The sequence below is a fragment of the Dama dama genome, chromosome 10 (genome assembly GCF_033118175.1).
Source record: "Dama dama isolate Ldn47 chromosome 10, ASM3311817v1, whole genome shotgun sequence".
Classification (NCBI taxonomy): domain Eukaryota; kingdom Metazoa; phylum Chordata; class Mammalia; order Artiodactyla; family Cervidae; genus Dama; species Dama dama.
Window position 1 is genome coordinate 5147744 of NC_083690.1, and position 12299 is coordinate 5160042.

The 12299-nt window shown below is 57.3% G+C and overlaps 1 protein-coding gene across 1 annotated transcript in view; it reads right to left on the bottom strand.

Moving 5' to 3' along the window:
- LOC133064003 (sarcalumenin) overlaps window positions 1–12299 on the bottom strand; it is a 35039-nt gene extending 22740 nt beyond the window's left edge. The window contains exon 1 of the mRNA XM_061153946.1: window positions 12252–12299. The gene's annotated coding sequence lies outside the window, so the exon portion shown is untranslated. The remainder of the gene's footprint in view (window positions 1–12251) is intronic.

A 12299-nucleotide genomic window follows, 5' to 3' on the forward strand; every position in this document is an offset into this window, starting at 1 on the left:
CTCAACCACTGGACTAGCAGTGAAGTCCAGAGTTTGTTTTTTTTAATGAGCACCCAGGTGATTCTCACACATGCTAGAATCTGAGAACCACTGTCCTTGGGCTTTGAACTTGGCAGTCAACCTATACCCATCTTCCGAGGAACCTACTGGGTGCAAAGTGTGGACCAGGCCTGCCCCTTGTTCTGCATCCCAGCCAACAGCCCTTCTAAAATGACGCTGATGGTTGCCCATTTCTGTGAATACACTAAAAACTATTGAATTGTGCACTTTAAATGGGCAAATTGTATTACACGTGAATTATTATATCTCAAGAAAGCTGTTTAAAAAATAAAGCATCTGCAATTCTTTTCTTTCTCCAAAACTTTAGTTGAACCTTTGGTCTACCTTCAAAATCTCTCCTCAATCTAATCCTCAATCTTACTGTTTCCCCCACCCCTCCAGCAGCGCCGCCAGCCCAGGACCCAGGTAGGCAGGCACTGTCATCTCTCACCTGGATTATGGAACAGCCCCTCCCTGAGCCCCATGCCCTCCTCTGCACACACCCTCTGAGCCCTGTTCCCCATCACCCACTTCTATCTGCTTTGCTCTTCTGGGAGCACCAGGCCCCCCCCGGGCCTCCCTGTGCTGCGCTTTCAGCTGGGGGTGCTCCCCCGCACTGCCTGGCTATCTCCCATCCTCCCCTGAGTCCTGGCTCCTTATCACCTTCTCTCTGAGGTCTCCCTGGCCACCCTGCTGAGGCTGCCTCCCAACCCTCTGTCCCCTCTTTCCACCCTAGTCTCTCTTTCTTCACTGCACCTATAAAAGTCTAAGAGACCAGATAACTTACTTATCTGACTGCCTGGCTATCAGAGATTGTATGTCCTGGCATCTAGAACAGCCATTGGATGGAAGGATGTATGGATGGGTGGACAGATGAATGGATGGATGGATGGATGGATGGATGGATGGGAGGAGAGGATAGGTGAATGGTGGCAAAATGTAAGGCCTGCCCACAAATCATAAAGTTCAAAGTTCCAGAAGAGAGGAGTTCAGAACCAGGATTCAGAACCAGAGAAGCACCCATGGTGGAGGCACTTAACTGGCCTATTACTTTGTGATCAAATGGTCCTAGGAGTAGCTGCCAATGTGGATTCCTGAATATAAAGACCCTCCCCTCAAAGACAGAGCAGGTAATTGAAGGGAGTGGCAGGCAGGGAGAGAGAACTTTCGTCCTGGCAGCAGAGGCTCAGCGCCAGACAGGGATGTGGACCCCAGGAGTTCGTTGCAAGAGCTCCTGGGGTAGGGGTAAGGCATTTGGGTGTAAACTGGATTCACTGGTGAGCATTTCTGGAAAGGGGAGGGGACCCTGGAGACTTGCCCCCCACCTCTTCATCCCTCCAGAGCCAGGACAAACCACAGAGCTACAACCACCAGCTTCCAGAGTTGGCTGACAACCCACTCTCTGGGTTGGGGACCCCTAACTCCACCCCGAGGAGACCCAGATACATTGCAGATGGGGGCTCCTTCCAGTGAGGGGAGCATAGGAGGCTGAGAAGTGAACCCCTCATGGATGGCGGTGAGGGTACCCAGACGTTCCTTCTGCATGTGACGTCTGCTGAGTATTAGGCGGGCCCCCCATCCTGCTCCTCTCTGGCCACCCCCACCTCAGGAGACAGTGCAGAGCTGGGATGCAGGCACTCCTGAGGGAGTTTGCTGGTTCTCAGTTCTCTCTGCCTCTCTCCATCACACAACAGGCCACCAGGAACCAGACCCCTGCCCTCTAGATGTGCCAATTCCAACTCACTCTGTACCTGGGCATACATGACTAACCACAGGGAGCTGGAAAATCCTCCCCACGATCCTCCCCAGGACCACCACCAGGCGAGACACTGCTCCTGAAATCCCCTATCGCCGGCCAGCTGTCCATCTATTCATTCAACACACTCACCCTGGGAGTGTCCACAGAGCTCCATATTAGCCTTTGGGGACAACTGTGTGGGCCGTGGGGCTGGAGAGGGGACCAAGGAAACAGGTGTGACAACCTGGGAGACAGACGAGAACTGCCCAGAGCCAGCAACAAGGGAACTTCTGGTGGTCCAGTGGGTAAGACTCTGTGCTCCCAATGCACGGGGGCCTGGGTTCGATCCCCGGTCAGGAAACAAGAAGATCCTAAATGCCGCAACTAAGAGTTCCCATGCCACAATCAAAGATCCTGTGTGTTGCAGTGAAGACTGAAGACCCTGTGTGACCCAGCTAAGACCTGGTGCAGCTATTAATAAACAAATAAATAAATAAGTATTAAAAAGAGAGAGTGTTCTGTCTAGAATCTCAGGATGTGACATTATTTGGACATAAGGTCTGTGCAGAGGTGATTAGTCAAGGTGAGTTCATATGGGATTACAGTGGACCCTGAGTCCAAGACTGGTGACCTTATAAGAGGGGGAGGAGACACACAAAGGAGAGGCCGTGTGAGGACACAGGCAAAGATCAGGGAGACGCACCCAGTAGCCAGGAAAGGCCTAGGCCTGCTGGACCCGCCAGAAGCTGAAGAGGCAGGAAGGAATCTCACCTAGAGCCTCAGAGGGAGCGCGCCCTGCTCGCCCCTCGACTTCGGACTTCCAGCCTGCCGACTGGGAGAAAATGAATTCCTGTTTTTTGATGTATACTACCATGTGTGGAGGGGCCTCCCCAGTGGCTCAGCAGTAAAGAATCCACCTGCAATGCAGGAGATGCAAGAGACATGGATTCGATCCCTGGGTTGGGATGATCCCCTGGAGGAGGGCATGCCAACCCATTCCAGTATTCGTGCCTGGAGACTCCCAGAGACAGAGGAGCCTGGCCGGCTACAGTCCATAGGGTCTGCAAAGAGTCAGACGTGATCAAAGCAACTTAGCGCACACATGCACCACGTGTGAAATGGAGAGCCGGTAGGAATTTGTGGTATGACTCAGGAAACTCAAACCAGGACTCTGTCGCAACCTGGAGGGCTGGGATGAGGTGGGAGGAGGGAGGGAGGCTTAGGAGGGAGGGGACATATGTATACCTGTGGCTGATTCATGTTGATGTATGGTAGAAACCAGCACGATACTGCAAAGCAATTATCCTTCAATTAAAACAAATTCTCTCTTGTTTGAAGTCACTTAGTTTGAGGTCATTTGTCACAGCAGCCCAGGAAATTAATACAGGAACCAACACCCGAGCCGGCCCTACGAAAGCCTCCCAGCCCCTCTGAGGCTACACTGGTCATGCTCCCTAGCCCCAGGGCCCCGTCCCTGCTCCCACTTACTCTGCAAGCTCTGGCCACTTATTTTTAGCCCCGATTACACCTGCCTTATATGGCTCCCTGCTCCTATCACCAACAGGGACGGCCTGCCCTCCCAGTCTGTAAGCTCCCTGAGGACAGAATCCGAGGATATCCACAGCACTGAGAAGGGGCGGGTGTGCTGCTGATGAGATCCTCTGAGTTGCTCACGTTTCATGATATTCGAGGAAACCAGAGGCAGGTGTCAAACTACAGGAATACTGTCCGCAGTGAGGGCCTGTAATCGCTGTCACAGCCCTTCTAACCTTAAAAAGTATCTGAGATTGAAAAACATCCTAAGCATCCGATAGCCGCTTTCTTATTTTAGTCATGTAACAACCCCATGCTGTAAATAGGGCGAGTATTATTCCACTCTACAGGCAGAGCCAACAGGTGCCGAGATGGTAGGGGGCTCGCTGGTGAACTGTGACGATGCCAGGGCTTGCTCTGTCCTCAAATCTCAGAGTGCATGCCGCCCCCGCCCCCAGGCACCCTCGTGGGCAGCCTCAGGGGAGGGAGGTCTGGGTGGAGAGGACACCGGCCTAACTACCCACTCCAAAATGAAACTCAGGCAGGAAGAGACAGGAGAAAGAGGCGGATTCGCCGCTAGACTTCTGTTCCTGGGACCCCTGGGACCCAGGTTTCATCTTCTGGGAGCTGAGGCCAGGATGGGCTCCCCCAGGTCACTGCGAGAGCTGTGACCCCTCCCGATGTTTCCAGACCCCTTCCTGGGTCCCAGGGAGTGTTCCTGGTGTCTTCAACCTCCTGGTGATAAGCTAGAGAAATAAATGGTCTTCTATTGCCTGACCCTTGATTAATAAAGCGTAGGAGGAAGTTCGGGGAAAAGCAAGTAACCAACAATGGCTGGAAGTGTCTCTGGCGGGGGCAGTGTGGATTTACAGGGCAGGCACCCATGGAATGAGAGGTGTTTGGGGGACCTAGAGATCAAGGCAATGGCTTTGTGTTAACCTATTGCCATCTAGGGAAAACTCTATGGGAGGCAACTGCACTGGACAAGGTCCTAACTGAATGGCCACTTGGAGGAGAACCAGGGGAGGCAGGTTTGGCAGCGGCCTGGGTGGGGGGGAGGGAGGGCGGGGCCCCCACACCCCAGGGCTCCCCCCTGGCCTGGTTCTGGGCGGGGCTCCCAGTGCAACCCTCTTCCCGCGGACCCCAAACTCCAGGCCAGACTTTGCCTGCACCTGTTTGAGCTCAGAATGCAGTCCCTGCTCTAGAAGGATCCAAAAATATCTGAGAGGGAAGGGAAGGGGAGGAGCTTACTGGAAGGGGAGGGGCTAGAGCATGCTGAGGGCTTAGGGAGACAGCGGCTTGGCTCAGCATTCAAGGCCCTTTCCAGCGGGCTCCAGCCCATCAGGGTGGTCTGGTCTCCCTGAACGGGAGCCCCATGTTCTAGCCAGAGCTGCCCTCATTCTGTTCCTGCCAGCACCACGGTCCGAGCTTCCCCGCTCCTGGCTCTGATTCCCCAGCTCCAGATGGCCCCCCGCCCTACCCCCTCTCTGCCTGCTCGAGTCATCTTCTCGTTCATCAGACATTGCTAACTGCCTCCAGTGAGCCAAGCGCTGTGCTGAGGGTCGGCGATGGAGCGGTGAGCAAGTTAAACAAACGCACAACCCCAGCCTCTTGGAGCTGACAGCCGAGCAATCGTCGCCTTCTTTCCAGTGTAGCTGAAACCCTGCCCTTCCGTGAGGCCAGACCTCCAGCCCTCCTCTGAACTCCAAACAGAGCTGCCCGGAGTGTTAGTTACATCTTTTTTTCAGTGCGTGTCATCTCCCCAAATAGAAGGCAGCGCCTCAGGGCAGGGGCATAACCTGTTCCTGCCAGCACAGCGTGGCCAGCCTGGATGTCACAATGGGCACGGCCTGGCTTCTGGGCTAGAGAGCTGGGCCTTTCCAAGAGGGACCCCCTGCCTGCCTAATCGTTCCTGCCTCGCTCCTCCAGCCCCCACCCTGTGCGATTATCCAGACCTGCCCTTCCTCCCCTCTTCCTGCCGTGTCTGAATCCATGTTGCAGCCTCATGCCTCTTGCTGATCACATACTGCCCATCACCCCGAATCATGTGTCCAGCCTGATTCCCGACCCAGGGCCGCATTGCCTGTTTCTTCAGGGGGCTGTGCTGAACCCTCCTCCCCAGGGTTGGCCACACAGTCTGCATCGTCCTGTGCCCTTGAGCACTCTGAGCTGACAGAGGACTCAAGGTCAAGGGCCCTCAAGGTTGCGGAAGACAAGGACCCCAAGGGCCAGAGGAGAAAAGCCTCTTCTTATCACTTAACAGCCTTGCCATGAACATGGGGAGCCTGCCCGCCCTGGGCCAATGTCCCACCTGAAATCCTTCTGGGTCCTGGCTTGGGAGCTGGACAGAGCAACAGCGACTGTGCCTTCCTATGGTCCCAACGACGTGGTCCCAGGAAGGACAGGCTCCTGGGATGGCACCAGGCAGGAGCTGCCCGCCAGCCCCGTGGTCTCGTGGGCTTCAGAACTGGGCACACCCACCACCAGCCTCGGACTTCCCAGGCAGCTCAGCAGCAAAGAATCTGCCGGCCAGTGCAGGAGACCCAGGAGACACGGGTTCAACCCCTGAGTCGGGAAGATCTCCTAGAGGAGGAAATGGCAACCCACTCCAGTACACTTGCCTGGGAGATCCACGGACAGAGGAACCGGACAGAGGAGACTGGTGGGCTACAGTCCCTGGGGTTGCAAAGAGTCGGACATGACTCAGCGACTGAACGACAACGACGACACCAGTCTTCCCTCCACTCCAGCCGGGGAAGAGCCGGAGGGCGCCAGAGGCAGATGCTGTAGGCCCTGCCAGGGGTGTGAATGGCAGACCTAACAGCTCAAGCATTTTAAGAGCAGACTCCACCACCCCAGCCCCTCACCCTGAGGACGGGCAGCTCAGGAAAGGCTGAGCTGGAGGTCTCTAAGGGGACAAGGAAGTGACAGGCAGGCATGAGCCCACGCTGGAGGGTGCCTGGGACCTTGACTCTAAATAAATCCGTCTTCACGGCTGGAGAGCGATGAGGCTGAAACCAAATGGGACGGGATGTCCCTGAGGCCCTGAGAAAGATACATCCCAGGTGACACAGACCAGGAAACGGATGTCTCCAGAAACTCAGCGCAAACGAAAACTGACCCATCCCATTGCCGAATTATGCTACCCTCTTTACCTCCTGCTGAAGACAGCAAGGCTGGGGGTGAGCAGCGGGTGGGTCCTCTAACCAGGGAGCAAGTCCTACAGCTGTGGCCACCGTAGCCCCGGTCCACTCCCTGTCTCCCTCCTTCGGGGTCAGGTAGAGGAAGCCCTGCTCTACAGCTCAGGATTGGGAACTATCTATTGCCTCAACGCCGTGACTAGGGACTAGGGTAAGACCTTGCCCACCAAAGCAATGAGAATTTCCGCGTTAGAGATGCATTCCTTGAGCTAAAATCTTCTCACTCCTTTCAAACAAAAAGTGACTTGGGAAAGTGAAAGTTTAAGTGTTGAGCCATTAGCCCTTGCTGGAATGAGTTTCAGGGCACGTCTCATGGGGACAAAGCAGGGCCAGTGTCCGGGGAAAGAAGGGAACCTCCAGGGAGAGAAGGGAAACTCCAAGAAGGAAACGGGCAGGGCAGAGGCAGGCGTCTGAAGCCATGTGTCTGAGTCCAGAAGGCTCCTGAGAAGGCAGGTGAGGAAGGTGGGAGGGTCTCTGAGGGCCCTGGCCGCCCAGAGCAGATCCTGAATTCTCTCAGCCCAAAATGAGTCTTGCCAATGGGCCAGGGAGCCGCAGAGGGAGGCCTTGCAGCCACCTGGAAAACACCCAGAGGAAACCTGAGCCCAGCTGCCTCTGGGCCCCGTGCCCTGCACCGTGCCCTGTGCCAGCTTCCCCCAAAGTAACGGGTCCTGCAGAACCGAACACTGCGCTTCCCGGGAGCAGGTCAGTGCGCGTCTGTGGAATGAACACCTTGGGACAGAGCTTGGCGTCGGGTTTTGCCCCCTTCTCTGCAGCATCTGAAGGCTCGAGAGGGCTGGTTCACCAACAGCGCGAGACCAACGTTTGCTGTGATGAAAATGCTGATTCACTGGCCACCTCCTGGCCTCATCTCAGCTGGACTGGACAGCAGGCTCTGGTCCGGGCCCTGCTGTTCGATCCCATACATCTCAGGACCACTGGCCTCCTTTTCTACCTCAAGGGGTTCTTGGTCAGCTCTGACTGGTTCTTCCCCTCCACGGCCCTCACCCCGCTCTATAGCAATCCCCTGTTGTAGACCAGGATCCTCACTTCCTCATTGAGCTCTCTGGTGGGCACAGGCACTACTGAGTGAACCTCGAGTGCGCAGGGGGGTCCCTCTGTGGTCCCCCCTCAAACCCCCTCGGACCTGTCCACCTCACTCTCAAACTCTGACGTCCACCCCACCCCCCAGTTCATCAACCCTTCCCGCGCCTCTGCATCCTCCCCGTCGGCCCAGGAACATACCGCCTCCTCTGCAGACTCAGCCACCCCACCTCTCTCACGGTTCTCTAGCTCTTGTAGACTTAATATTGAAAGTCTCTCCCAGTGAACATGCCTCCACATCCTCACTGAGGGACCAGTCCGCAGCCTCCTGGTGTCCAAGCCAACGCCTCACCTTTCCCGGCCTCTCCGCGGGACTCACAGCCTCTGCAGGAAGCACCCTGTCCTCTGCTGCCAGGTCACGCCTCTGCCTGGATCTCATCCCGTCTTCCTGAAATCCATTTATCTTCTTCCTCTTCCTACTCCCCGGGGACTGGTCCTGGACTCTCTTCTTTTTCTCTCTCTGCAGCAGCATCCTTGGTGATCTCACAGCCTTGCCCTCATCTTTTCCCAAACTAGCCTCATTTCTGGATTCCCCAGACCCGACCTTCCTCCTAAGCTAACCATCTGCATCCAGGCATTCCCCCAGGACCCAGAATTCATAATGATTTCAGGTGACCTTTTAAATTGGTTCTTTTACAATCCTGGTCTCTTCTCATTTTTCTGGCATGGTTCTGCCTGCAGCGGCCTACACAAAACCCTCGGGGGCTCCTTCCCGCTCAGCTCACCAGGCTGAGGGGTCCAGCAGATTGTTCCGCAGCATCAGTCTGGGGGTGCTGCAGTGAGGCCTGCCCTCCAGTCCATCCCTCTCCCTCACCAAAGTACACATCATCCCAGCTTGGTCTACTCCCTACAAACAACTGCCAGACACACTTTTCCAACCCCCCCCCGACCCCATGATTACCTGCCACCCACAGAGCAAAGCCCCCTCCTCAGCCCAGCTCCCCTCACACTCTGGCCCCAATTCAGCCTCCCGGATTCTCCACAAGCCCCACCAGACCTTTCCTCCCCGTGACCCTCCTGGGTCTCGCCTGAGCCCCACCTTCCCTGATACATGAATGTGCTCATCCCTGCTTTTCCTCGGCATTCTTTTCTGAACCCTATGCTTCTTAAGGCCCATCTCAGACAGTCCCTCACCTGGAAGATGTTTCCTGTCCACTCAGACCCACTTCCATCCACCCCACCCCATTTACCTGGACCTCCCTAAGTACTGCATGTGTCTTCTTTGTGTGTGCATAGCCACAAGGGGGAGGATGCCCTATCTCCCCCAACCCTGGACTGTAAGCGTGCCAGGCACAAAATGCCTATCTGCATTCCCTCGGCACCATACCTGCGAACCAGCTGGTACACACTAGATCCGGGATGATTTAAGGGAGGTGTTTGAATGAAAGTGTTTTGCATCCTTGAGCAGTATTTAAATGGAAGGGATGGTGAGTCTGGCTTTAGATTGGATTTGGAGTAGAGGGGTGCACCCCATAGTGGCAGACCCCATTCACCCCCCGCTTCCAGCCACACCCCTCCTTCCAGATCAGAAGGCATCGTATTTATGCCCTGTCCTGATCCCCCAGCCCAGGTCAACAGAGGAACGGTCCACAGGGATCAGGCTCCCTCCTGGCCACCACACCTGAGTGAGCGCCCCAAGGCCAGGTGGATGCAGCCAGCCTCGCCGGACCCCACTCGGGTCCAGGATTCCAGCTCTGGCCCTTGAGCAGCGTGAGCTCCACTGCCACACCCACGTGGGAGGCAAAGCCCGCATTTCCCAAACTGCGGTCCCACAGGCCACCAGGCTCGGTGCCCACATCGGGGGGCTGCATCCACTGAGCAGATCCAGACTAGCGCCTCATGCACCCGATGTGGGAACTGGTGGACCACCTGCTCCCCACGGCTCGTCCAGCGGCACCGAGCCAGGAGCTGGAGACCTCACTGGGGACACAGCTTGTAGCAGGGGGAGATGCTGGAGAGGCTTCTGGAGCCTACTCCCTCCCCAGGACCCCCCAACTCATGACCTTCTCTCCGAGCCCTCCCCACAGTTGCATCATGGCACCTGGGGTACCCTCCTGAGGGGCTGTGAAAACCAACTTCCTTCTGGATGGGACAGGAAATGTCACGAAGGGGTTCCTGAGAGACACCCATTGCTCTTGGAGGGCCTTGGGAGCCCCAGCATGCACCAACCTCTCACCATTGGGATGGCAGGGTGGGGCCAGAGCAGACGGGGTGAGTGTGCAAACCAGGAGGCTGGAGGAAGTAGAGGAGCAGACTCAGACCCCCTGTCGTCCCTCAATCTCTGCCTCCAGCAGGTAACAGGAAGCAAGGCTGTCCTGAATTCAGCCTAACAAACACCAGCAGTTTAAGCCCAAAGAAATGTGTTCCCAGCACCCCCATTCCCACATGCTCTCTGGGAAGTCAAAGTTCAAAGGCATTGGTCTTGCCCTGTACCCCAAGGCAGCCACGCGTGGCCCCACACCCACAGGCAGAGGAACTGGGGTGTCCAAGGAGGACTGCAGAGAGAGGGGCCAAAGGAGGCCAGGAAATCCTGGGTGGGCTGAGACCGGCCCTGGCCTGGTGTTTCTGACCTGACTCACTGTCTGACCTTGACCACGGTTCTTTCCTCTGGCTTTTGCTCGCTCACCTGGACCATGAGCAGACTGAGTAAACCCTCTCGGGGCTGTTTTCCTCTGTCCTCAAGCAGGCTTGACCCCAGGCCAGGTCCCCAAGACAAAGAGGAGGACGCTGGCGGTTCCACAGAACTGGGGCGGATTGGGGGTCGGGGAGGTGGTGGAGCCCATCACCCTGGTGCAGAGGACAACGGGAGCAAGGAGGGCAAACAAGAAGGAAGGGCGGCTCTGCAGGGTCCCCCCAGGAAGCAGGAAGCGGGCTTAGAAAGAAGGCTGTGCCTGCCACCAGGGAAGGGTGAGCGACTCGGGGCTGGAAATGAGGATTCAGCACGGGGGTGGGAAGTTCAGGAGCAAAGCTGTGCCTGTGGGCATGGTGGCATTTACAGGTAGCATACTCTACAGGCAAGCCAACCAGTAGAAAGGATTGTCACTATGGGGTGGGGGAAGCCACTCATGGAATCCCCTACGCCGGATCGCAGGAGGAAGCCATCTGGGGTTTACAATCTGCAACTGGGGGTTAGGAAGCCCACCACTGTGAAGAATGCACAGCATAAGCCATGAGCAGCGGGGAGGAGGGCGGGGACCCCGCACACGAGTGGCCAGGCTGGGGCCGAGGGGGCGCACACCGCAGAGTCCAGGAAGGAAAGGACTGCAAAGAGAGAATCTTTACAGAAAGCACCTGCCTGCCTCCTTTCCCAGTGGCGAGGTCCCCCAACAGGACCTGTGGGACATTCCAGATGTCCAGTTTCCTTGGTGGGAGGAAAGATAAAGGATGTCCCTAAAAGGCTAAAAGTTCCTGGGGCGGCAGCGTGGAAGCCACGGAGCTGGCAGCTGGGGCTGGGCGGCGCAGGGGAGAGGGCGGCAGTGGCTCCCGGGCTCGGGCTCCGATTACACGGCTGTTTCCATACTTAGCCGCCTGACAGCCGCTTGGAATCCTTGCCACCCCGGCCACTGCAGCCCCACGGAGCCCAAATTAAACTCAAGGGCAGACAAGGGCAGGGCCCAGCCGCACATGCGAGGCCAGAGCCCCCCGCCTCGGTCTCCAGCCCCCGAGGGACTGGCTTCTGCTCCTGCCTGCCACGGGCTCCCCTGTCTGCTTCTAAGACCTCAAGAAAGAGAACCCCCAAGGCCCCACAGTCCCCAGTGCAGATGAAGCCTACCGTTGTCATGAAAAGGCAAAGCAGGACTCTTGGACTTTTGCGGGGTCCCCAGGGCACCCCTGAAGCATCTTGGAGGGGCACTCAGCCCCAGGAATCTCGGAACAGAGGTGGCAACATGCTCCAGTGCCCCCTCCACACCTATAAATAGCCCCCAAGCTGTAACCAGAGCCACCGCCTCCGCCACACGAAGTGCTGAGATGTCACAGGAAAACCATGGCACGCAGGCCCCAGCCCCCTTCCAGTGAAGCCCCCGGCCCAGCCCAGCTCCACTCCAGACTGGGTCCCGGTCCTCCTCTGAAGCGAGCCCAATTTGGTTTCCAGCTCTCCCCTCCAATCCCGCCCCAAACTGAGCCCCTCTCTGTCCCATTGTTCCTAAGCCATGCCTCCTGCCACCCGCCCTCACTCATGCAAAGCCAGGCACCCCTCCATCTCCACCAGGTGGGAGGGTCAACTCAGTGACCTCCTGGGGTTCCCTCCACCTCCAAGAGCAGGGTCTTCTGTCCGCCTAGGAGGTTCCAGTCTGAACTCTTGGGGTCTTCTTCCCCTACCATCTACCGGCCGGCCGTTCTCCCCGGCCCCCTGCTCGGGCGTGCACCTGCCTGCACCTCTCAGGTCACGGCTTCCGCTCCCTCTGGCCTCCTCCTCATGGGCCTCCTCCCCACGGGCCCCCTGACTGCCCTCAGGTCTCCGCACCCAGTGCCTTCTCAGTGAGACCAGCCGGGAGGCAAAGGGCTGCCATCAGCTCCAGGAGCCACGGAAGCCTCATCCTCCGTCCACCGCCCGAGCCCCCCCACCCCACAGGAAACAGAAAACCTCGGGGGCACGTGGGGTCACAGGCTGGCCCGGCCAACTGGCTGGGGGGTCGTACCTGCTTGTCCTGGGAGCAGGAGCGAGGCCACGAAGCAGCAGAGCAGGA